This window comes from Dromiciops gliroides, chromosome X (assembly GCF_019393635.1).
Source record: "Dromiciops gliroides isolate mDroGli1 chromosome X, mDroGli1.pri, whole genome shotgun sequence".
Lineage (NCBI taxonomy): Eukaryota > Metazoa > Chordata > Mammalia > Microbiotheria > Microbiotheriidae > Dromiciops > Dromiciops gliroides.
This window is the reverse complement of record NC_057867.1, coordinates 3952807-3975322: the sequence shown is the minus strand read 5'-3', so window position 1 is coordinate 3975322 and position 22516 is coordinate 3952807. Positions and strand designations below refer to the sequence as shown.

Sequence of the window (22516 nt, the reverse complement as noted above, 5' to 3'; positions counted from 1 at the left end):
TAGTACAAGTAGGCAGACTTACCTTACTGTTTACCCATGCGTCTTGGGATCCTTTCCATTGGTCATGCTTCTACTTTAGGGGTGTATAGGGCATGTCACTATAATGCATTGGGCAGCATCAGTGGAAAGGTCCTCAGCACACTGCTAGTGAGCGCTGGCTCTCACTGTTGTTTTTTTTCCCTTTATTTATTTATTTTTTGGTGAGGCAATTGGGGTTAAGTGACTTGCCCAGGGTCACACAGCTAGTAAGTGTTAAGTGTCTAAGGCCGGATTTGAACTCAGGTACTCCTGAATCCAGGGCCAGTGCTCTTTCTACTGCGTCACCTAGCTGCCCCTTCTCACTGTTGTTTTGACTGGGGCTAGGTGAGGGTACACACATGACCTCCTTCTGTTTGAGGAATTCCTTCTATATAGCCTGGTCTCAGGGTACAAGATTGAAAGATCCCCTGTAATATTCCTGTATTATGGGAAAGTAGGTGAATTTGTGGACAGTGGGTTCAGGAGTAGGGGAAGGTGGCCCCAAAGAGCCTCAGCCTGATGTATAAACCTAGGCAAGGGTGGAAACTATTGAGATTATGTTTAGCAAGATGGGGGGATGGAGTGGCTCTCAACTGAGGATACAAAAATGAGACAGAATAAGAAGGAATTGCAGGCAATGAATGTGGATCCTTGTGGTCAAGACTGCTGGTGCATGGGTTAATAGTGCGTAATGGCCTGGATCCTGGAGCCAATCCCAGCAACAGTTTCAGCTTTGCATGGGCTACGATAATGCTAAACCCTGCACAGAAGCAAAACCAGAATTGACATGTTTCTGAGCCCCCACCCAACAACTTATATGAGAAATTAGAGAATGCTCAGCGTGAGACCAAGAGACCCAGTACAGTGGAAGGTTCTTTTGTTGGGGGTAAGAAAGGGGCAATAACAAGAATGATAGGGTCTCTTTCTTTTCTTTTCTTTTTTTTTAAAGTGAGGAAATGAGGGTTAAGTGACTTGCCCAGGGTCACACAGCTAGTAAGTGTCAAGTGTCTGAGGTCGGATTTGAACTCAGGTCCTCCTGACTCTAGGGCCAGTGCTCTATCCACTGCACCACCTAGCTGCCCCTCTTTCTTTTATTTTCAAGAGTTGTTGTAAGGGTCAAATCACATAATACAAGATGTTCCAAAAGTCTCAATTAAGTTTCAAGCTGTTGAAGCTTAATACCACACTAAGAATTTGGGGACACCTGTATATGTGAAAGCAAAGGCACATTGAAAATTGCCAAGCACTATGCACATGGAATACACTATCATTCTGTCTTCTGGCTCCTATTTCAGGAGAGCCTTCATATTGGGCTGCTTACCTCAGATCTCAATGATCCAGTCTCATTTTTTGCTGGTCACTTTGCCTAGACCTAATGAAGGTAGACTTGTATGTTCCAAAATGACAGCCTTTGTGATCTTCGTAGACTTTGGCCTTCATCATCTCACTTGTGTACTTTGTGATTTGAAAATGTCTTATTCAGGGCATCTAGATGGCGCAGTGGATAGAGCACCGGCCCTGGAGTCAGGAGGACCTGAGTTCAAATCCGGCCTCAGACACTTGACACATACTAGCTGTGTGACCCTGCACAAGTCACTTAACCCCCATTGCCCCGCAAAACAAAACAAAACAAAAACCCCAAAATGTCTTATTGGACCACAAGGTTTTCTTTTCCATAAAACGTTTTCTTAGCCTGATCTTCTTCTTCCTCCTAATGTTTTCTTACTTCCTCTTAACTTCCCAATTCTCGATGGAGGCAGGAGGCTCCAGTCTTGCTTGGACGGCCCAATACTGGACATGTTCTTCTGAGATCCCAGATCCTGAGGTAGGACTGATAGACCCTCCCTTCCTTTGATAGGAAGAGCTGAGTCATTCCACCGAATCAAAATCACATCCTTGCCACTCAATACCATCTTGTTGAGAGACACACCAATCATAATAACACACTGTCCTAGAAGCTTAGTAGACTTGTTTCTGAAAATCTAAGACCTGCCTCTTTTTACAAGGAATTGCAGCTCATTACAGAGACTGTGGAAAGAGGTTACCTGTTGACACAAACTCTTTAGAATGTGTGCATATTGTCATGGCTCGTCGTCAAAAGAGAGGGGTGGTTCTTAACAGTGTTGAGTATATATTCTTCCATGGTGTTCCCTTATTAATGCAAGACTTTATGAAGTGACTAAGCAGTACAGGCACTGTTTTGTTGTTTGGGATTTCTTCTCTCTTTCTGTAACAACAGCTGAGTTAGGAAATGGTCAAGTCAGTATGCTTTTTCCATCACTTCCTTTAGCCTAAGAATCTGAGATCATGTGTAATGTTTTCCAGAGTCAAGTTTCCACTCTGGTTTGCCTATAATCAGCCACCAAAGTGATTTGACCTAAGGCAAAGTCTAACCATGTCACCACCGCCCCCAACACCCCTCCCCACACCCACCCGCCACACTCAACCAATTCCAGTGGCTCAGTATCATCTCCAGATGCTTTGTTTGCTATTCAATGCCCCCTCCTCCCTTTTTAGTCTTCTTACACCTCCCTCCTTGCTCCCTGCCACATTCTCTTCGATTCAGACACTGGTTCTCTGACTATTCTATGAACAAGACCCTCCATCTCATTACTTCCGGTATTTTTTCTGACTTTCCTCCATGCCTGGAATGTTTTTCCTCCTCATTTCTGCTTCCTTCCTTCCCTGTCTTCCTTCAAGTTGTTTCTTCTGTTGATTATTTCCTATTTATCCTGTATTTAGGTTGCTTGTTGTCTTACCCATTGGGCTATGTCCTCCTTGAGGACAGGGACTGTCTCCTGCCTTTCTTTGTATCTTTAACACAACATAGTGCCTGGTACACGGTTGGTTGTGCTTTGTTCTCAGAGAGGACCAAAATAACATCATGACACCGGGGTCAAGGTACAATATGTTCAACTATGGCCGATCAGAATAATATGAGCTCAGAAGGTTCTACCACAGGTCGGGAACAAATAGTCCTTATGAACATTTGGAGTGGAGATGGCTCTAAATTTACTCATCTCACAAATTTTTTGAGCTAACGCAATGGCACAGCGCCTTCTTTGATGTAGGCACCCCATGCTAGCTGGTCCTGTGCCAGTGTCTTCCATGTCTCACAACTGATTCCAAAGTTCTTCAGAGAGACCTTGAGAGAGACTGACTGACCTGTAAGGAAACTATATCATTCCAAGTCTAAATCCCTCCCTTTTGCACCTGGCAAGAATCACACAAACACAAAGCAGTATACGAAGTCCCAGGCATTAGGCTTTAGAAAAGCCGATTGAGTTACTCTGTAGGAACAAGCTTCTTGTAGGTAAAAGCTGGGGGTGGGGGACATGTTGTACATCCAATAATAATTCCTGCATTTGAAGATAGTGCTTGTGTCCCCCTCCCTCCCCAGTCTTCTTTTCTCTAGTCTCTTCTGCTAATCCTCCTATGGCATTAACTCCAAGGTTCTCCACCACCCTGGCTGCCCACCCTTGGAAACTCCCCGGTATATCAATGGCCTTCCAAATCTAGGGTGCCCAGAACTTAATACAGTATGACAGATGTAATTGCATGAGATCAAAGAACTGTGGGACACTCACTTCTCTAGATCTGCACACTAACATAGTCAGACCTTGCATTTTGTCATGTCTAACCTACCCACGGATGGCTTAAAGCCTTAAACAAATTCCCATGGGGCCAAAGCAAAACTGAATGGCCCTAATTAGGGAACTAGACAAAACCTTGAATACATGGCAGGAGGAAGAAGGGTATTAGGAGATCACTCATCACCCCCCAGAGACACTGCCATCAAACTCTGCTCCTTCATCTTGGCCAAGCTAGCATTTCACCAGCTCAATGTGTGGGACAGCTGGGGTTTCATCAGCTCAACAGCAGCCCAAAGGTCATGGGCTTTATTGGGTGGGGGGTGTTCTCACTGCTGAATGCGGTGGGTTTCCCATGCTGGTGGCCAGGGGAAGCCCTAGTTGTACAAGAATGGAAGATGACAGTTCCTAGGAAAGCATAGGAAGAAAGTATTAGACAGGAAGAAGTCCTGAGGAGTGTTTTGGACTCCAACATCAATATTTGTTAGTAAGTCAACTAACATTTATTAAGTACCTACTATGTGCTGGGCATTGTGCAAAGTGTTGGGGATAAAAAGAAAGGCAAAAAAATAGTCTCTGCCCTCAGGGAGCTCCCAGTCTAATGAAGAAGGCAACATGCAAACAATGTGTAAGAAGATCGGAAAGGCAGAAAGAGACTGGGTGATGAAGGGCTTTGAAAACCAATTAAATGATTCTCTATTTGATCTTGAAGGTGATAGGGATCCCTTGGAGTTTAGTGATTAGGCATCGTCAGACTTGCACTTTAGGGAGATCACCTTGTGGCAGACTGCAGTGGGGAGAGTCCAGAAGCAGGCAGAGCCGCCACCCACCCACCCACCCACCCACCCAGTAGGCTCTTGTAATAGTCCAGGAATGAGATGATGAAGGCCTCTACTAGGATGGTGTCAATACCAGAGGAGAGAAATCCACAGATTTGCCCATTGATTGGATACAGCTGATGAGAGAGAATGAAGAGTTAAGGGTGACATGTGGGGTATGAGCCTGGGTGACTGGGAGGATGGGGTACCCTTAACAGTAATTGGAAAATTAGGAAGGAGGGAGGATTTAGGAGGAAAGATAATGAGTTCAGTTTTGGACATGTTGAATTTAAGATGTCTATGGAAAAAATGAAAAAAAATAAAAATTAACAAATTAAAAAAAAAGATGTCTATGGAACATTCAGTTCTTGACATCTAAGAGGCAGTTGGGGATTCGAGACTGAAGGTCAACAGAGAGATGAGGGCTGGACAAGTAGATCTGAGTCATCTGCATTGAGATGATCATTGAAACCATGGGAACTGATGAGCGAGGTCACCAAGATTGCATAAAGGGAAAAGAAAAGAGGGCTCTCTTTGTGAATATAGCCATGAGTCCTATTTAGAAACAAAATTATTGCTATCGTGTAAGTATCTCAGGTTGTCTTGTTTTACTTCAAACACTGGACTTTTAAAAATTGATGAAATAACACTTACTTTCATGTTATAAGCCTTTGGATGATCATGTGGTACTTCTTAGCAGCAACAAATAACCTTAGATTCCTGCTGAATCGACCACTTCATCAAGCTATTAATAAAGATGAATACTGCTTCCGGTACAGTTGGAACTTGCATGTCCATGAATGGATGGGGACTTGGCCACAAGGGTCCAGAGCTTATCTATATTCCTCCTTAAATGTTCTGCATGTTCCTGTTAAGGTCTGTCCTAGTCATTTCTTCTACTATTCCTCAACTTGTTGAAACTCTTCTGGAATTCTTTCTGTCAAAGTTGTCTGGGTCACCTGAAGAAGACTAGAGGAAATTGGACTTCACACCTTCAAGGGACAATAGGATCATGTTTCATTGTAGTTCGCAAACTTTAAAACACTCAACCAATGTGAGGTTTTTTAATTATCATTAATGAAAACTGCTACAAAATAAACTATGTATGGTCTATGTAGATGTATAGAGATTTTATATTATAATATGCAGTTAGATATAAATATGCTTTTTGCCTTCTGAAATCAAACGAATTCATATTGATAGAGAACTTGGCTCAGAGCAATTTTCGTTTTGTTTTGTTTTGTTGGGGTTTTTGGGGGGTTTTTGGTGAGGAAGTTGGGGTTAAATGACTTGCCCAGGGTCACACAGCTAGTAAGTGTTAAGTGTCCGAGGCCAGACCCGAACACAGGTCCTCCTGACTCCAGGGCCGGTGCTCTTTCCACTGCGCCACCTAGCTGCCCCTCAGAGCAATTTTTGAATTGAGCATGGTATTACACCATCCTGGGGGAGTTAATGTTGTTTAAGATTTCGTCCTTGACCTTCAAGGTGCCAAGTGGGTATCTGGTCAGACAGTTCCCCTTAAAAGACACTAAGTGATTGGATGATGTGTGTGAGGCATGCTTTGTGTGCCTCTGGATTCAAGAAGCTTAGAAACAAATAAGGAAGGTGAGATAGCCCCAAAATACCAAAGAGCACAGAGGAAGAAGTCATTTCTAGCTTGGGAGATGTGAGAAGACTTCATGAACAGGAGAGAAATGATCACGGAGCTTTCAGATGTGCTCGTTAGAGTTGGGCAGATGAAAAGTTCATGGAGTACCCAACAGGCTGGACTCGGCTGGCTCTGGAAGAGCCCATTTTGACGCCTGTCTCTGCCACTTAAATGTGTGATGCCAGATAATCTCTCTGAGCTTCACTCTAGCCTTCCCTAAAACTGGTATGATATTAACAAGTGACCTTGCCCATGGGCTTAGTGGGAGGGAATGCACTTTCTGAACTCTAAGACTTGCTAGAATCTTAGATGGAGTTCTTTTGGGCACTGGGATGTAGGTGTAGGGTCAGCTTCAGTGGCCAGAGATATGCTTTGATCACTAGGGGGCCTCAGTTGCATATGTGATGATAAGGAGCTGAGCCCATCCGAGATGAGGTCCACTGTCCTGAGTGGCCTTCATCCTGCCCTACATTCAGTTCTAGTCCCCAGTCGGAATTCAGTGTGGCATTTATTGCAGGGTACACAGGTATAGCTATGGAAAGAGAAGGGGTGGTGAGAGGAAGAGATTTGGCATCCTTATAAACCCAACTACCAAGTTGTTACCACTGCCAGGGGAGTCAGAAGTGGGGGGTCAAGGGTACAGCAAGGACAATGCCTTCTTTGGGTGTTTGGGGTTTAGAGGCAGGAACTTGTGTGCGGCAGGGTGACAATAAAAAGAACCCGAGACCCAGGTGATAGGGTCATCAGTCCTTTGAGAGCAAGCACAGGGCACTTCTTCTATAGTACAAGTAAGGTCTGTAAGTGGTACCAGTTGCATAAACTAGTTTGCAGAAGAGGAAGTTGTACGAGATGGAGAATGGGGGAAGGGCTCTCACACCTGTCTGCCCTTCAGGTTAGGCAGAGATGACTTTATTCCATTGTTCTCTGTCTTCATCTTCAGGGGACTGCCACTGGTATTGGTTTTATCCTCCCCTCTCCCACCTGTGCATTTGTGGTAGGTCATGGGGAAAGGTCAGTTTGAATACTTCCTGCAACGCTCAGTACTTTTATGACCATGGACTTAACCTCTCTGAGCTTCAGTTTACTCATCTGTAAAATTAAGTTATATCAATCAGCGAACATCAGTTAAGCACCTGCTCTATGCTGGGCACTGTGCTGGGGCCGGGGATGGGGTGGGGATACAGATACAAAGAATGGGACAATGCCCATCCTCAGGGAGCTTCCATCCTGAAGGGGAGAGAAGCCAAGTAAACAAAACATTTATTAAGTACTTACTATGCTGAGCACTGGGGATACATAGAAAGGCCATGGTAAGGGTTTGCCCTCGAGTGCATAACTGAGCTGGCTCAGAATCCACAGAAAGAGAACAAAAGCTAGCTGCCCCTCAAAAATTTTAAATAAAATAGTAGCAAGGAGACTAGAGCAACAAATTACAAAGGTTATATACTTTGACAAGGCTGGATTTATATCAGGAAAGCAGAGCTGATTCATTATTAGAAAAACTATAAAAATAAGTGACTATATTAATAATAACATATGGGGGCAGTTAGGTGGCACAGTGGATAGAGCACCGGCCCTGGAGTCAGGAGTACTTGAGTTCAAATCCGGCCTCAGACACTTAACACACACTTACTAGCTGTGTGACCCTGGGCAAGTCACTTAACCCCAATTGCCTCACTTAAAAAAAATAATAATAACATATGGTTATGTCAGTAGATGAAAAAACTTTTGACAAATAGCAATACCCATTCCTGTTAAAAACATAAGAAAACATAGGAATAAACAATCCTTAATATAAGTAGTATCTCTCCAAAGCCAAAAGCCAGCATTATCTATAATAGGGATAAACTAGGGGCCCAGGGGCCTTTCCAGTAACATCAGGGGTTAAAGCAGGGAAATACATTATCGCGACTACTATTCAACATAGTGCTAGAATTGATAGCTATATCAACAAGACAAGAAAAAAAATGAAGGAATAAGCATAGGCAAAAAGGAAACAAAATCATTCCTTTTTGGAGATATTATAGTTTACTTAGAGAACCCTAGAGAGTCAACTAAAAAACTAGTCAACACACTTAACAACTTCAGCAAAGTTGTACAATATGAATTAAGCTGACATAAATCAGAAGCATTTCTGTACATCACCACCAAAATCTAGCAAGACAAAGAGAACTATTTAAAATAACAATGCTTGGAATTTATCTTCTAAAACACACACAGAAACTATGTGAACACAGTCTCAAAACACTTTTTACATAAATAAAGGCATCTAAATAGTTGGAGAAATATTAATTCCTTATGAGTGGGTTAAACCAATATAATAAAAATTACAGTACTGCTTAAATTCATTTACTTGTTTAGTACCACACCATTCAAACCACCAAAGGATCACTTCATAGAGCTAGAAAAAATAACAAAATTAATCTGGAAGAACAAAAGGTTAAGAATCTCAAAGGAATTAATGCAAAAAAAGTGGAAAGTGGAGGAAGGGAACAGATCTCAAAGTATATTGCAAAGCAGTAATTATCAAAACACTTTGGTACTGGATAAGAAATAAAGAAGCTGATCAGTGGAATAGATTTGTTGTTCAGTTATTTTTCCGTTGTTGCACTCCATGACACCATTTGGGATTTTCTTGGCAAAGATACTGGAGTGGTTTGTCATTTCCTTCTCCAACTCATTTTACAGATGAAGAAACTAAAGCAAACAGGGTGACTTGCCCAAGGTCACATAGCTAGTAAATGTCTGGAGCTGGATTAAACTCAGGTCTTCCTGACTCCAAGCTAGAGCTCTATCCTTTGTGCCACCTTACTGCCCAAGGAATAGATTAGGCACACAATATATAGACACAAATGAGCACAGTAGCCTACTATTTTATAAACCCAAAGATCCTGGCTCTTCAACAAAAACTTTTAGGAAAACTGGAAAGCAGTCTGGCAAAATCTAGGTATATATTCATACCGTAGACCAAGATAACCTCCATATGGGTTCATGATTTAGACATAAAGAGTGACATCATAAACAGAAATTATCTGTAAGATACATGTGAACAAACGAGATAGAGAGGATCACAGGAGGTAAGATGGACAATTTTGAATACAAAAAAATTTAAAAGTTTTTGCACAAACAAAACCAGTGCAACTAAGATTAGAAGAGAAACAAATAAATGTGTGTGTGGGGGGGGAATTCTTTGCAACAAATATCTCTGATAAAGGTCTTGTTTCTAAGATATATAGGAATCTGATTTAACTATGTAAGAATGAGCCATCTCCCAGGTGGGGTAGTTAGGTATCACAGTGGATAGAGTGCTGAGTTCCAATGTGACCTCAGCTACTTACTAGCAAGTTACTTAACTTCCATTTGCCTCCATTTCCTTATCTGCAAAATGGGGATAATAATAGCACCTACTTCTCAGGGTTGTTGTGAGGATCGAATTAAATAATAATTATGAAGAATTTAGCACAGTGCCTGGAACATAGTAAGTTCTATAAAATGTTAGCTGCTGCTGCTACTACCACTACTACTACTACTACTACCACCACCACCACCACTACCACCACTATTACTATTTTTACTATTCATGGTCAAAGATATGAACAGGCAGTTTTCAGAGAAATAAACCAGAGCTATCAATAGCCATATTAAAAAAAAGATTTGGATCACTAATAATTAAAGCAGTACAAATTATTGTTGCTGTTGTTAGTCCTTTTTGTTTGTTTGTTTTGCAGGGCAATGGGGGTTAAGTGATTTGCCCAGGGTCACAAAGCTAGTAAGTGTCAAGTGTCCGTGTTCAGATTTGAACTCAGGTCCTCCTGAATCCAGGGCTGGTGCTTTATCCACTGTGCCATCTAGCTGCTCCAGAAGTACAAATTAAAATAATTATGAGGTTCCACCTCACAACCATCAGTCGGCAAAGTTAACCAAGCAGTGATAAATACTGCAGGGTCTATGGGAAAAGAGGTGCATAAATGCACTGTTGGTGGAGCTGCATTCTAGAAAGCAATTTGGAACTATTCCCCAAAAGCTGTTAAACTATGCATACTCTTTGACCCAGCAATACCACTGCTAGTTCTATACAACAAAGATCAAAGAAAGAGGAAAAGGACTTGTATATACAAAAATTTTTATATCAGTTCTTTTTGTGGTGGCAAAGAATTTGAAACTAAGAAGATTTTACATATATATATATATATATATACACACATATACACATACCCATATATGTATGTATATACACACTATGTTTGTGTATATATACACATATATACACATATATGTATAGGTACATATATACACATATATACACATATACACATATGTGTGTATATATACACATATATGTATAGGTACATATGTAGGAATAGCTGAACAAGTTGTGGTAAATTAATGTGATAAATATTATTGTGCTTTAAGCTAAGAGGACAGTGATGTTAAGCTCAAATAGAAACAGATACCAAAGCCAGCATATAGACTTAGAAAACCACAAATTAACATTATTTATGTTATATTGTATTTTTATTCATTTTTTAAAAGCATTTCCCAATTCCATTTTAATCTGGTTCAGCCACAGAGAGCTGCAAGTTTGACACCTCTGATAAAGAGGATAATCTCAGAGAAACTTGAGAAGATTTTTATGAACTGATTCAGAGGGAAGCGAGTGGAACCAAGAAAACTATTTATATAATAACAACAACATTGTAAAGACAAACAACTTTGGCAAACGCAATGACCAGCCACAATTCCAGAGAACTCTTGAAAAAACATGTTGCCCACCTCATAATAGAGAGATGAGGGATTCAGAGAGCAGAGTAAGATTATTTGGGGATGTGGCCATTGTGGGCAATTGTTTTGCTTGACTATACATGTTTGTAATAGCTTTTTTTCCTGGTTTCTCAGTGGAGAGGGGGAGGTAGAAGGGAAAGAAGCTAGATCTTTTAAAATAAAAGAAAATTTAATTTTAAAACAATACAAAACAACAGAGAGTCAAAAACTGGGTTCTAAAACAGGCTCTGAATTTCATTTTCTACATTTGTAAGATACCAGTCTACCAGGTGCCATTCCACTTTGCATCTGCTGCTCTGCCTGGTCTCAGCTCCATGGAATAAGATGCCCCTCCCAGGTTAAGCTCATTACTCCTAAACTCACTACCTTGCTGCTGACTCAGACCTTGAATGACAGTATCTCCTTGGGCCTCCTCTCCCTTCTGAGGGAGGAGGACCAAACTCCTCCCAATGCCTTCCTTTATAGAAGGCAGAAGCTGGACTCAGCTCACTCCACTCTGCATCTGCTGTCCTGCCTGGTTTCAGCTCCATGAAACAAGATCCCCCTAAGGCAAAATGGTATCCCATTCCCCCTCCTGAACTTTCCTGCCTCCTTTTTGTGTTTTGTCTCCTCCTTTAGATTGTAAGCTCCTTGAGGGCAGTGACTATCTTTTTATTAATTGTATCACCAGCACTTAGCACAGTGACTGGTGCATAGTAGGTTTTTAATCAATGTTTAATGGATTGAATTACATGGTCTCTATCCCTTCCAGCTCCAATACTATATGACTCTAGAAATGATCATTTGGTAAAGTGCTTATTAAACCAGCCATCTGCATAGGTGACATCCCCTAGAATTTGCTTAGTTCCCCCCTCTTATTTTACACTCATTTTGATGTTTTTCAGCCAAAGTCCCCTCCCGAGTGTCTGACTGGTTCTACCCAAGGTGGTCTGTAGTAAGAGTGCTTAACCCAAAATTTGTGAACTTGTTTTAAAAAATCTTTTGGGGCAACTAGGTGGTGCAGTGGATAGAGCACCGGCCCTGGATTCAGGAGGACCTGAGTTCAAATCCGGCCTCAGACACTTGACACTTACTAGCTGTGTGACCCTGGGCAAGTCACTTAACCCCAATTGCCTCACCCCCCAAAAAAATCTTTTGATAACTATATTTCAAAATTGTTCGTTTCCTTTGTAATACTATGTATTTTGTTTTATGTTAAGAAATTAGGGCGGGGGGGGGGGTGGGATTACTGAGGCTTTACCAGACTTCTAGGGAGCCCATGACAGAAACAAATGTTAAGAATTCTTGCTTTTGAAGAAGTAGAAAAGTTGACTCTGTGCCCCCAGGTGCTATACAGAGATACAAAGAAAGACAAAAAAAACCAGTCCCTAGCTAAGGAGCTTACAGTCTAATTGGGGAGACAACAGGCAAACAACCAGGTACAATTAAGATCCCTACAGAATAAATTGAAGACAATCTCAGGAAAGGACTGAGAAGTGTGAGAAGACTGGAAGGGTAGTAAGGGATAAGATTGTGAAGGGCTTTAAAATCTAAACATAGGATTTTCTATTTGATTTTAGAGGTGATAGGGAGCCATTGAAAGTTGTTGAATAGGGGAAGGGGAAGGGGATATGTATGGTCAGGCAGTATCAGAGGGGGAGCCTTTCGATGCGATTATGAACAAATGACTGCTTTTCTTTAGCATTCATTCATTTTCTTCACATGTGAAATACAGATAATATTTTTCACTCCTATTCCTCATGAAGTTATGGTGACAATTCAGGGCTGAGGTATAATAATATGGTGTTTTGAGATCATTAGCAAGGTGGCATAGTAGGTAGAGCATTGGACTTGGCAGGTCATGAAGCAGGCAGGGTCATGAAGACAAGTGTCAGAAAGGAGGCCTGGATAGGAAAGCTGTTTCCAAGATGATCCAGCACTGTCTGGACATGAGAAACATGGTTCCCGGCTGCGTGCTTCCAAAGCAACTTCCTGATGAATGATTCAGGCTCCTGCCACCAAATGGAAACCAACCTGAAGTCATCCGGAATGGCCAATCTCTGTGGTGGGAACTTGGTTAGCATCAGTCTCTGGCCCTGCGCCAAAGTCCTCCCTCCGTCACCAGATGTATGCCAATCAGGTGCCTGAAATGGATCCTTGTATGATCTGGCTTCAAACTGTCAAAGAACTCTGTGATTTAGGCAAGTTTCAGGGTCATAAGGAATTATTAGTGTTCTTTCCTAGATTTTTTTCCTCCAAAGGGTGACATCCCAACACTTAAGAAGAATTCAAGTATATTTGCATATGGTTTGTGTTGAACCCCATGCTCTGTAGTCTACTAAAGCACCAATTGGTGGTCTTCAGGGTCAAATTTCCCAGCTAGCTGTGATTTGTTTAAAAAACTTAATAAAAATCTTTACAAGTTAATAAGAGCAAGTGAAATTTTCCAGTATTCCTCCTCCCCCTGCCACCATTTCCTATTGACAAAGCAGCTGTGTCATGAAAAAAAAATCACCCAAACTCATTAACACGACTTGTATTTGTCCTTTCAAGTGACAGGCAAAGAGAATCCAAATTTTAGATTAAAATCTTTTGGCCACTCTGAAAAATAACACATCAGTTCACAAATGCCAAAGCATGCCCCTTAACCTTGTGGAGACTGAGGGTGACAGCTGGAAGAGCAGAGGCGGCCGAGACGGCTGGCAAGGCAGCCGAGTGGGTTTGGGTTTGGTTTTTTTGTTTTTTAACCTACTAGAACCCTGTAGCTGTCAATAGGGCCTTTTGGAATTATTCCTTTCACCTTCCTGTGAATCTCACAGCTCATCATCTTCTGCTCTCTCTTCCTTCTTATCCAAAGTGCTTTCAACTTCAAGAAAGCAAGAGATGGGATATGCTGATCTTCTTTGTATCGTTCCAATTTTAGTATATGTGCTGCCGAAGCGAGCACAAGAGATGGGATATGATAAAAAGCAAATCCAGGGGGTAAACCATAATGAAACTGGTGGTGGGGGTGGGGAGAAGGGTTGATGTTGGACATCAGACCCTGTCTCTGGCATTGAGGGAGAAACAAATTGAGGGAAAGACTTGGGAACCTATGGGAATCAATGGAATGAGAGCGGATCTTAGGGAGAAGGCACTGATCACTAGAGGGCATGGGTACAGTTCATCAGGAAGGAAGTGGGCCTAGATTTGCCATTTAGGAAGGATGTTATAATAATAAGCAATTTGGGCCCTGAAAGGAGACAGGGAAATGTGCCCTGCTTTGATTAGAGAGGTGCAGGCTATGGGTGTGGAGTGTTGTTTACCCTGTCAGACATGATCTCTTTTCCCTGGTTGTGGGGGTAAGACTCATTATGGTGGTGTATAGGAGGGTATTTAGAAATGATTATTATAAAACTAAAAGGCATCAATAAATATTTTCAAAAACTTAAGATGGGAAGGCTGCAAAGTAGGGGATGTTCTGTGCAATATCAGACACTCAGGTCTTAGGGTCATGGAGATGGGAGGGATGGATCCAGGGTCAATGAACACACCTAGAAAGGAGCTTGTCATAGGAGAGGCAAAAGCAAAACTGCAGAGTGTGGCTGGTTGCTGGGTCGGAAGCTGGTATTCGAGTGCTCATTTGTGTTTATCTCGGGGGAAAGCCATGAGAAGACTGGAAGGGGCACGTATGGAAGCTACCGCATTGAGGTAGCTAGGCACAGGAAAGCCTGGGTTCAGATCCGACTTCTGAAAATTAGTAGTTGTGACCATGGACAAATCACTTCACTTTCCTATGCCTCAGTTCACTCGTTTACAAAATGGGAGTAACATCTGTAGTACCCAGAGTACTGTGTGGTCTGGAGGCTTAGGTGAGATGCTTAGAAAGGGCTTTGCAAGCTTGAAGGCACTGTATGTCAGCTATTATCTTTGTTATTAAAATATGAATAATGTTTTGTAGTTGGCAAAATATTGAGCAGTGAAGTGACAGGCAGAGAAAATGCATCTCACTGTAGCCTGAGGTTGTAGGAGACTGAGGAGGTAGCAGTGAAACAGTGGAGACAGAAAGCCAGAAGTAGGTGCATGTCCGGAATGCTGCAGAGAAGGAAGCAATTAGATTTGGTAACTGGTCCTATAGAGGAAAAGATAGAGGGGTACTCAAGATTGAGGGCTAGGGAGAGAGGCTCTGATGAGCAGGAGGGAGAAAAGAGAGGTAGGGGAAGTTACTGTCAAGCTCAGGGTCCAGTTTCGCCAAACCCTAATTCCAAAATGTGAATGCCATTGGTGCAGATGTGTTTAATATTTATATTACTTCATTGTCTATGGTACGTTTTAGCAAAATGTCGTGTCCCCATTTTTCTCTTTTAGCCAAGAGTTTTTGTTGTTGTTGCTTTGTCTGAGGTCATGGTGTCAATCCCTGCCTCTTTTGCTTCAGTGGAAATTTAATAGATTTTGTTCCAGCCCTTATTTTAACTTGCTGTACCTCTTCCTCTTTCATGTCAGTTTCTTGTAAACAACATATTGTTGGTTCTCATCTCTAATCCTTTCAACTATTCTCTCCATTTTATAAGTGAGTTCATCCCATTCTCAATGCCGGTTGTGACTGTTGCTTATTCCCCTCCATCCTATTCTTTTTTGAACTTTTCCTTCACTTTGTTTCCCACCCCCTTTTAAAGAGGTGGTTTTGTTTGTTTGTTTGTTTGGTTTTTGGCTTAAGACTGCTCCCTCTCACAATATATCCTCCCTGCATATTCTTCACTTTCCTCCTTGTTTTCCTGTTGAGTGAAATGTAGTTCTGTATATTCTTCCCTCCTTTGAACAGTTTAGATGAAAAGGAGGGCCAAGTGTTGCCTACTCCCCCTCCATTCTTTCCTCCCTGTTTGTGGAGATTTCTAGTTCCACACCACAATGAAGTGAAACACTTTTCCCCATCCTTCCTCTCCCTTCCCCCCCCCCCATATATTCCTCTCCTCTCCATTTCTATCCTTTTAAAATAATCAAGCTATAACAGAATCACCCCCAGGTCCTCTAATTAGATTTCCTCAATGACCCTGATGATAGAATTCTGAGGGGATCTATGGATCATCTCCCTATATTAGAATGTCAACAGTTTATCCTTGTTTAGTCCATTATTTGTCTTTTTTATGTTTCTCCTAACTCCTGTGTTTGAATTTCAAAGTTTCTACCCAGCTCTGGTCTTTCCATCAGGAATTCGTGAAAGTCCTCTCTTTCATTAAGAATCCATTTTCCCCCTGAAGGATTATAATCAATTTTGCTTTTTCTATAAGCCTATATATTTTTGCCTACTATAATATTTTATTCCAAGATTTCTACCCTTTTAAAGTAGTGGTTGCTAAATCATGTGTTATCTTGACTATGACTCCTCAGTGCTTGAATTCTTTCCTTCTGACTGCTTGCAGTATTTTTTCTTTTACCTCAAAGCTCTAGATTTTGATGGACATTCCTAGAAGTTTTCATGATTTTTTGAAATTTGATGTCTAGGCTCTTTTATGGAACATGGATATCCTGATTAGTGCGAATAATGGATTCTCAAAAACAGTCACATATATTTGAATTTGCACTGTTCAAAGTTATAACTGTGTAAAATATAGAAATTGGTTCCAGACCAATGAAACAATGAAGTTTGCAGGGCATTAATTATTTGTACGAATCAGGAACTAGCTTTAATCCAACAATTCTTAAATTAGCTCTCCTTGATCTGTTTTTTAATATCAGTTGTTTTTGCTATAGAATACCTTACATTTTCTTCTGGGCTTTTTTTTCAGTTTTTTTTAAAACTTTTTTGTAATATTTTTTGTTATTGCATGGAGTTGTTAGCTTGTATGTTATCAATTCTGATTTTCATGGAGTTCTTTTTTTTCCTTAGGTTAAGTTTTGTACCTCTTGTTCAAGCTGATAATTCTCTTTCCAAATCTGTCTTCCATAGCTTTCATCATTTCTTTTCCTATATTTTCTCTGGTGTTCTTATTTGTTTTTTTGGGGGGGGGTTAGTTTTTTTGCAGGGCAATGGGGGTTAAGTGACTTGCCCAGGGTCACACAGCTAGTAACTGTCAAGTGTCTCAGGCTGGATTTGAACTCAGGTACTCCTGAATCCAGAGCCAGTGCTTTATCCACTGCGCCACCTAGCTGCCCCCGTCATTTTTTTTACATCATTTTTAGCTATTAAATTTTTTTTGTTTGTTTCATCTTTTCCAGAAATTATGGTTGTACTTGTGGCCAAGTTATGTTTCTCTTTGAGATTTTACTTGTAAATATTTAGGAGTTATTCTCTTCTGCAGGGTTTGTATTATTGAATGTCTCTGGCATCACAATAGCTTTTTATGGTGGGATTTTTTTTCATTTGCTCATTCTTATAGCCTACTTCTTGTCTTCATGCTTCATACTTTACATTAGAGCACTTCTGAGGGAAATGTCTCAGGTGAGCTTTTGTCCTCTTGGGTCATGCTGTTGCTTTCTTGGTGAAAGTGAGTATTGTGTTATTCTAGGATCTCAAGGACTGGTCAGGCTGGGGACATGTAAGCTTTCAGTGTGGTCTAATCCATGACAAAGTCTGATCACTGATCTCTGCAAGTTCCTGATGTAGGTTTGAGTCTATACAACATTCCTGTTGTTTTGTCTCTGATTGGAAGTTCCTTTAGACTTTTGCTGCCACCATTCAGCCACTATCAGCCAGTTGGAAAGCTCTTCAGGTTCAGAGGGTCAGAACTACAGTCTCCCCTTTGGGATTCCTTCCCTATTTATTCTTGCAGGCTTTAGACTGGGCTGGAGGCTGGAGCTGAGACCCCTCTCTGCTTCTGGGATCAGAGCCAAAGATCTGCTGTTTGCTTGTTCAGTGTGCGGCCCAGGGCCCACAGCCACTCCTCATCCTGGAATAGCACCCTTAAGAGCAGGTCCCCTCCTCAGTCCACCCTGGATCTGTGACCCAGAACTGGGGAATGACCAACAGAGCTGCCAGTTGCACCTGTTCGTGCACTCTGCCCAAGTTTAGGCCCTTCTGTGCTGGATCTTGGACCTCAACTTGCCCTGGTACACAACCCTATCCCTAGTCTCCACAAACCTCTCAGTCTTTCTACCTATTCCAACCTGGGCAGAATAAAATGACTCACTGTGACTTGTTCTTGAATTTCTCAATCGGGACTCAATTGGGTCCATTTTCTAGATCTCTGTGGAGGAGCTAGGGTATATGTCTTCCTGCTATGCTACCATTTCAAGTCAGCCTCCCCTCTGACTCCCCACTAGGCCAGACTCTCCTGGGCTGGGGGGGGGGGGTGAGATGGTTAGTAACCTCCACAGTGGATCCATCAGCTCAGCCATATTCAAACTGAAGGTGTGTGGAACATAACCCATCCTCATAACTCGTCCTGTGCATTGTGGGGCTGCCTGCCATTCCAGTCTATCCTCCATCCCCCATTTAGCCACCAAAGTGATTTTCCTAAAGCTCTTCACCCCCCCCCACTCAATTAACTGCAGTGGCTCCCTATCATCTCCAGGATCAAATATAAAACCCTTCATAACCTAGCCCCGCTCCTCCCTTGCCAGACTCCTCCCTGTCCCCTAGCCCTCTGTATATACGATTTGATCCAATGGCTGTTCTATGACCAAGAACCACCAGCTCTCCCCCCTGCCTGGGGTGCTCTCCCTCCCTATCTCTGCCTCCTGCCTCTCTGGCTTCCTACAAGTCTCACCTCAAATCCTACCTTCTGAAGGAAACCTTGCCTTCTCTTTATTTTTTCCTCTTCATCATGTCACCTTGTTGCCCCCCCCCAATAGATCATGAGGACAAAGACTAGCTTTTGCCTTTCTTTGTATCCCCCACACTTGTTCCTAACATATAGTATGTGCGTAATAGATGCTTATTGACTGACTGACTGACTTAAATGCTTCGAGTCAGAGAGGCAGCCAGGCATAGTGGATAGAGAGTTGGCCTTGAAGTTAGGAACACCAACTTGTAGGTAGTTCGGTGGTGCTGCAGTGGCTAGAGTTCTGGGCTTGGAGTCAGGAAGACCTGAGTTCAAATCCAGACTCAGATACTTACTAGCTGTGCGACCCTGGGGAAGACACTTAACCCTGTTTGCCTCAGTTTCCTCATCTGTAAAAAGAGCCATTCCAGTATCTTTGCCTAGAAAACCCCGAATGGGAACCACAAAGAATCAAACATGACTGAAAAATATCTGAACAACAACAAATCTATTCTGCCGATCAACCTCTCTATCTCTTATCCAATACCATAGTGGGTTTTTTTGTTTGTTTGTTTTTTTGTTTTTGTTTTTTTGCGGGGCAATGGGGGTTAAGTGACTTGCCCAGGGTCACACAGCCAGTAAGCGTCAAGTGTCTGAGGCTGAATTTGAACTCAGGAACTCCTGAGTCCAGGGCCAGTGCTTTATCCACTTTATCCACTGCACCACCTAGCCGCCCCCTACCATAGTGTTTTGATATTTGTAATATACTTTGAGATCTGGTACTGCTAGCTCCCCCTACCCCCACCCCCACTTTTTTGCATGAATTCCCTTGAGATTCTTGACCTTTTGTTTTTCCAGATTAATTTTGTTATTTTTTTCTGACTCTATAAAGTAATTCTTTGGTAGTTTGAATGGTGTGGTGCTGAATAAGTAAATTATTAAGCAGCATTGAAATTTGTATTATATTGGCTAGACCCTACACATAAGTAATTAATATTTCTCCAATTATTTAGATGCCTTTATTTATATAGAAAGTGTTTTGATATTGTGTTTATATAGTTCCTGTGTGTGTCTTAGCATGGCAATTCCCAAGTATCTTATACTGTTAATTTTTTTTTTTTTTAGTGAGGCAATTGGGGTTAAGTGACTTGCCCAGGGTCACACAGCTAGTAAGTGTTAAGTGTCTGAGGCCGGATTTGAACTCAGGTACTCCTGACTCCAGGGCCGGTGCCCTATCCACTGCGCCACCTAGCTGCCCCCTATACTGTCAATTGTTATTTTAAATAGGATATTCTTTCTCTCCTTGCTAGATTTTGCTGGTAATATACAGAAATGCTTATGATTTATGTCAGCTTATTTCCAAATTAGAGGCACAGTGGATAGAGCACTGGTCCTGGAGTCAGAAAGACTAGAGTTTAAATCTGACCTCAGACACTTACCATGGTCAAGTCACTTCACCCTGTTTGCCTCAGTTTCCTCATCTGTAAAATGAGCTGAAAAAGGAAATGGCAAATCACTCCAGTATCATTGCCAAGAAAACTCCATGGACAGTATTAACATACTGTGGTTCATGGTGTCACAAAGAGTGGGATACAACTGAATGAACAACAATTTTGAGCGAATAGCTAGATGGTTCAGAGGATAGAGGATTGGGCCTGGAATCGAGAAGATTCCAGCCTCAGACACTTCCTAGCTGTGTGGCCCTGGAAAAGTCACTTAAACTTTGTTTGTTTTAATCCACTGGAGAAGGAAATAGCCCAACACTCTTAGCCAAGAAAACCCCATGGACAGTAGGGTCCACGGGATCATGAAGAGTCAGATATAACTGAACAACAAAGGTTCAAGTCTCATTTCTGTCATAGGCTGGCTCTGTGACTATAGGCAAGTCAATGATCCTCACACTGTCCCCAGACAAGTTTCTAATACTCTATTGGGGGGGGGGGGCAATGAGGGTTAAGTGACTTGCCCAGGGTTACACAGCTAGCGTCAAGTGTCTAAGGCTGGATTTGAACTCAGGTCCTTCTGAATCCAGGGCCGGTGCTTTATCCACTGTGTCACCTAGCTGTCCCCATCTAATACTCTTAAGCTAAAGGCAAGTCTCTTTTCCGCACAGGTGGAGGGAGTTCCTATACTAGGAAGTTCCCCACATTAATGAATTGCAAACTTGATTCATAACCACTCAAAAAAGCTCAATCTAACAAATCCCATTGGAAAACCATTTTTAAAGCATAACCTATTGTCCAGAGTATGTTATATGGAGTTAGATAGATAGCCCATTCAGTTAGTCCATCCATACACAGTACATGTACCTTGGCCACACACTCTAGATGGATGGTAAGTTCAGTCCAGAACTGAGTAGGAAAAAAAGCAAACTGCAGTTGTCATCCCCCCAAGCCACTCTCTGATATAAAAACCTGCCTTTGTGAAACTATCATTTCCCCAGTAATACTGTATAGCTTCAAATAAAAAAAAAAAGCAAAGTAGGATACTATTGATGTGAAATTTGGCAAGCCTGACAAAGACCATCCATGTGTGGCACCAACCTTCCCCCATCCTCAGGGAAGAGTAGCTAGGCCCTAAATAGAAGTTGTGTTTAAACTTCCTAGAACATGAGCTTGGTTTTTAAAACCTTAATTAGCATTTATTCATAACTTAGAAAACCACCATGGTTAAAAAATCCTAATACAAAATGATCACCAAGGCCTATGATAAACTTTTGGAAAGACACTCTAAATTCCATTCCCAGATTTGACAAGTAATCTGATTCTGCAGTTGCAGCATTTCAGACTCTCCCTCCCTCTACTTCCATCCCTTCCATCCGGACTATTTCCCCAGTAGTTATTTATAGCCCTGGAGTCTAGGAGCAGAACCAGAAATGGCTTTGACCCTTTCAAGGGGGGATGGGGGAGGGGGGAATGGACTCCAATATTCAAGACTACATATGGAAGAAGCTTTGCCCACATTATCCCCTCCCCTCTTGTTCCGCACTGTTTGGATGGTGAGCCATGACCATAGCACATAGAGCCACAACTAGGAAACACTTTCACTTGCCTGGGGGGATGAGAGGCAATAGTTTCTAACCAGGTGTCTGAGCAGGAGTTCAATCTGGCATGTTGGAGTTGTTGTTTGTCCTCTGTTTTTGAAGAGGACCAATGACATCACGGAGTGATATTTCAGCTTGTGCCTGAATTGGATTGAAGTGAGGCCGAGCTGCACAAAGTCGTCAGCCTCCCTCTCTCTTCTATAGTCATCAAAGTCCAGTGGCTAGACAAAAATCAGGATGATTGGCGATAGCCCAGGGTGTAGGGGATGACCTTGGTGTCTTCACTATCTGACGCTTAGAGGAAAGTCTTCACATGCTTGGGGTACCTATCCCTCTAACTCCCTGATGGGCAACCTGTAGGTTACCGTCAACCGGGTTTAGCCCATCTGACTAGATGGTTTTACCAGGGTGTGGCCACTGTCCATGCCACAGTTTCTTGGAGTGAGAGTTAGGTGACAGGTGTATACCAAAGATGGATGAGCAGCCCTCCCCCCAGAACTAAGGGATCTCAAATTCAACGTGTCCAAAACAGAACTCATTGATCTTTCCCTCTTCCCAGCTTCCCTATTGCTGGTCACTCAGGCTCAGTGGCATCCTCGAGTCTTCACATATCCAATGCAATGCCAAGTCCTGTCATTTCTGCCTTCTTGATATCTTGATAGCTCTTCTCTAGGATTCTCTGAAGAGATTCTCTGCACTCACACAGTCACTACGTTATGCCACCCTACAACACCTCATACCTTGGCAATCGCTCTTCCTTTCTGTTTGGTCCCACTGCCTCAGTCTCGTATGATCACAGCACAACCCCCATCCAATGAACCATAGTGGCTCCCTATCACCTTCAGGATCATTGATAAAATCCTTTCATGACTTCCATCTAACCTTTCCAGGTTTCTTATACTTCATTTCGTTCCTGGCTGTCCCTTCATCTCCTGAATCCATGCTGGGCACATAGTTAG

At 42.2% G+C, this 22516-nt stretch overlaps 1 protein-coding gene and 1 pseudogene across 1 annotated transcript in view; one reads left to right on the top strand and one right to left on the bottom strand.

Annotated features, from left to right (window-relative positions):
* The window catches only part of CITED1 (Cbp/p300 interacting transactivator with Glu/Asp rich carboxy-terminal domain 1), a 151846-nt gene that overhangs the window by 72854 nt on the left and 56476 nt on the right, over positions 1 to 22516 (top strand). The gene's annotated exons all lie outside the window — the stretch shown is intronic.
* Positions 13688 to 13782, bottom strand: LOC122734238 (annotated as a pseudogene).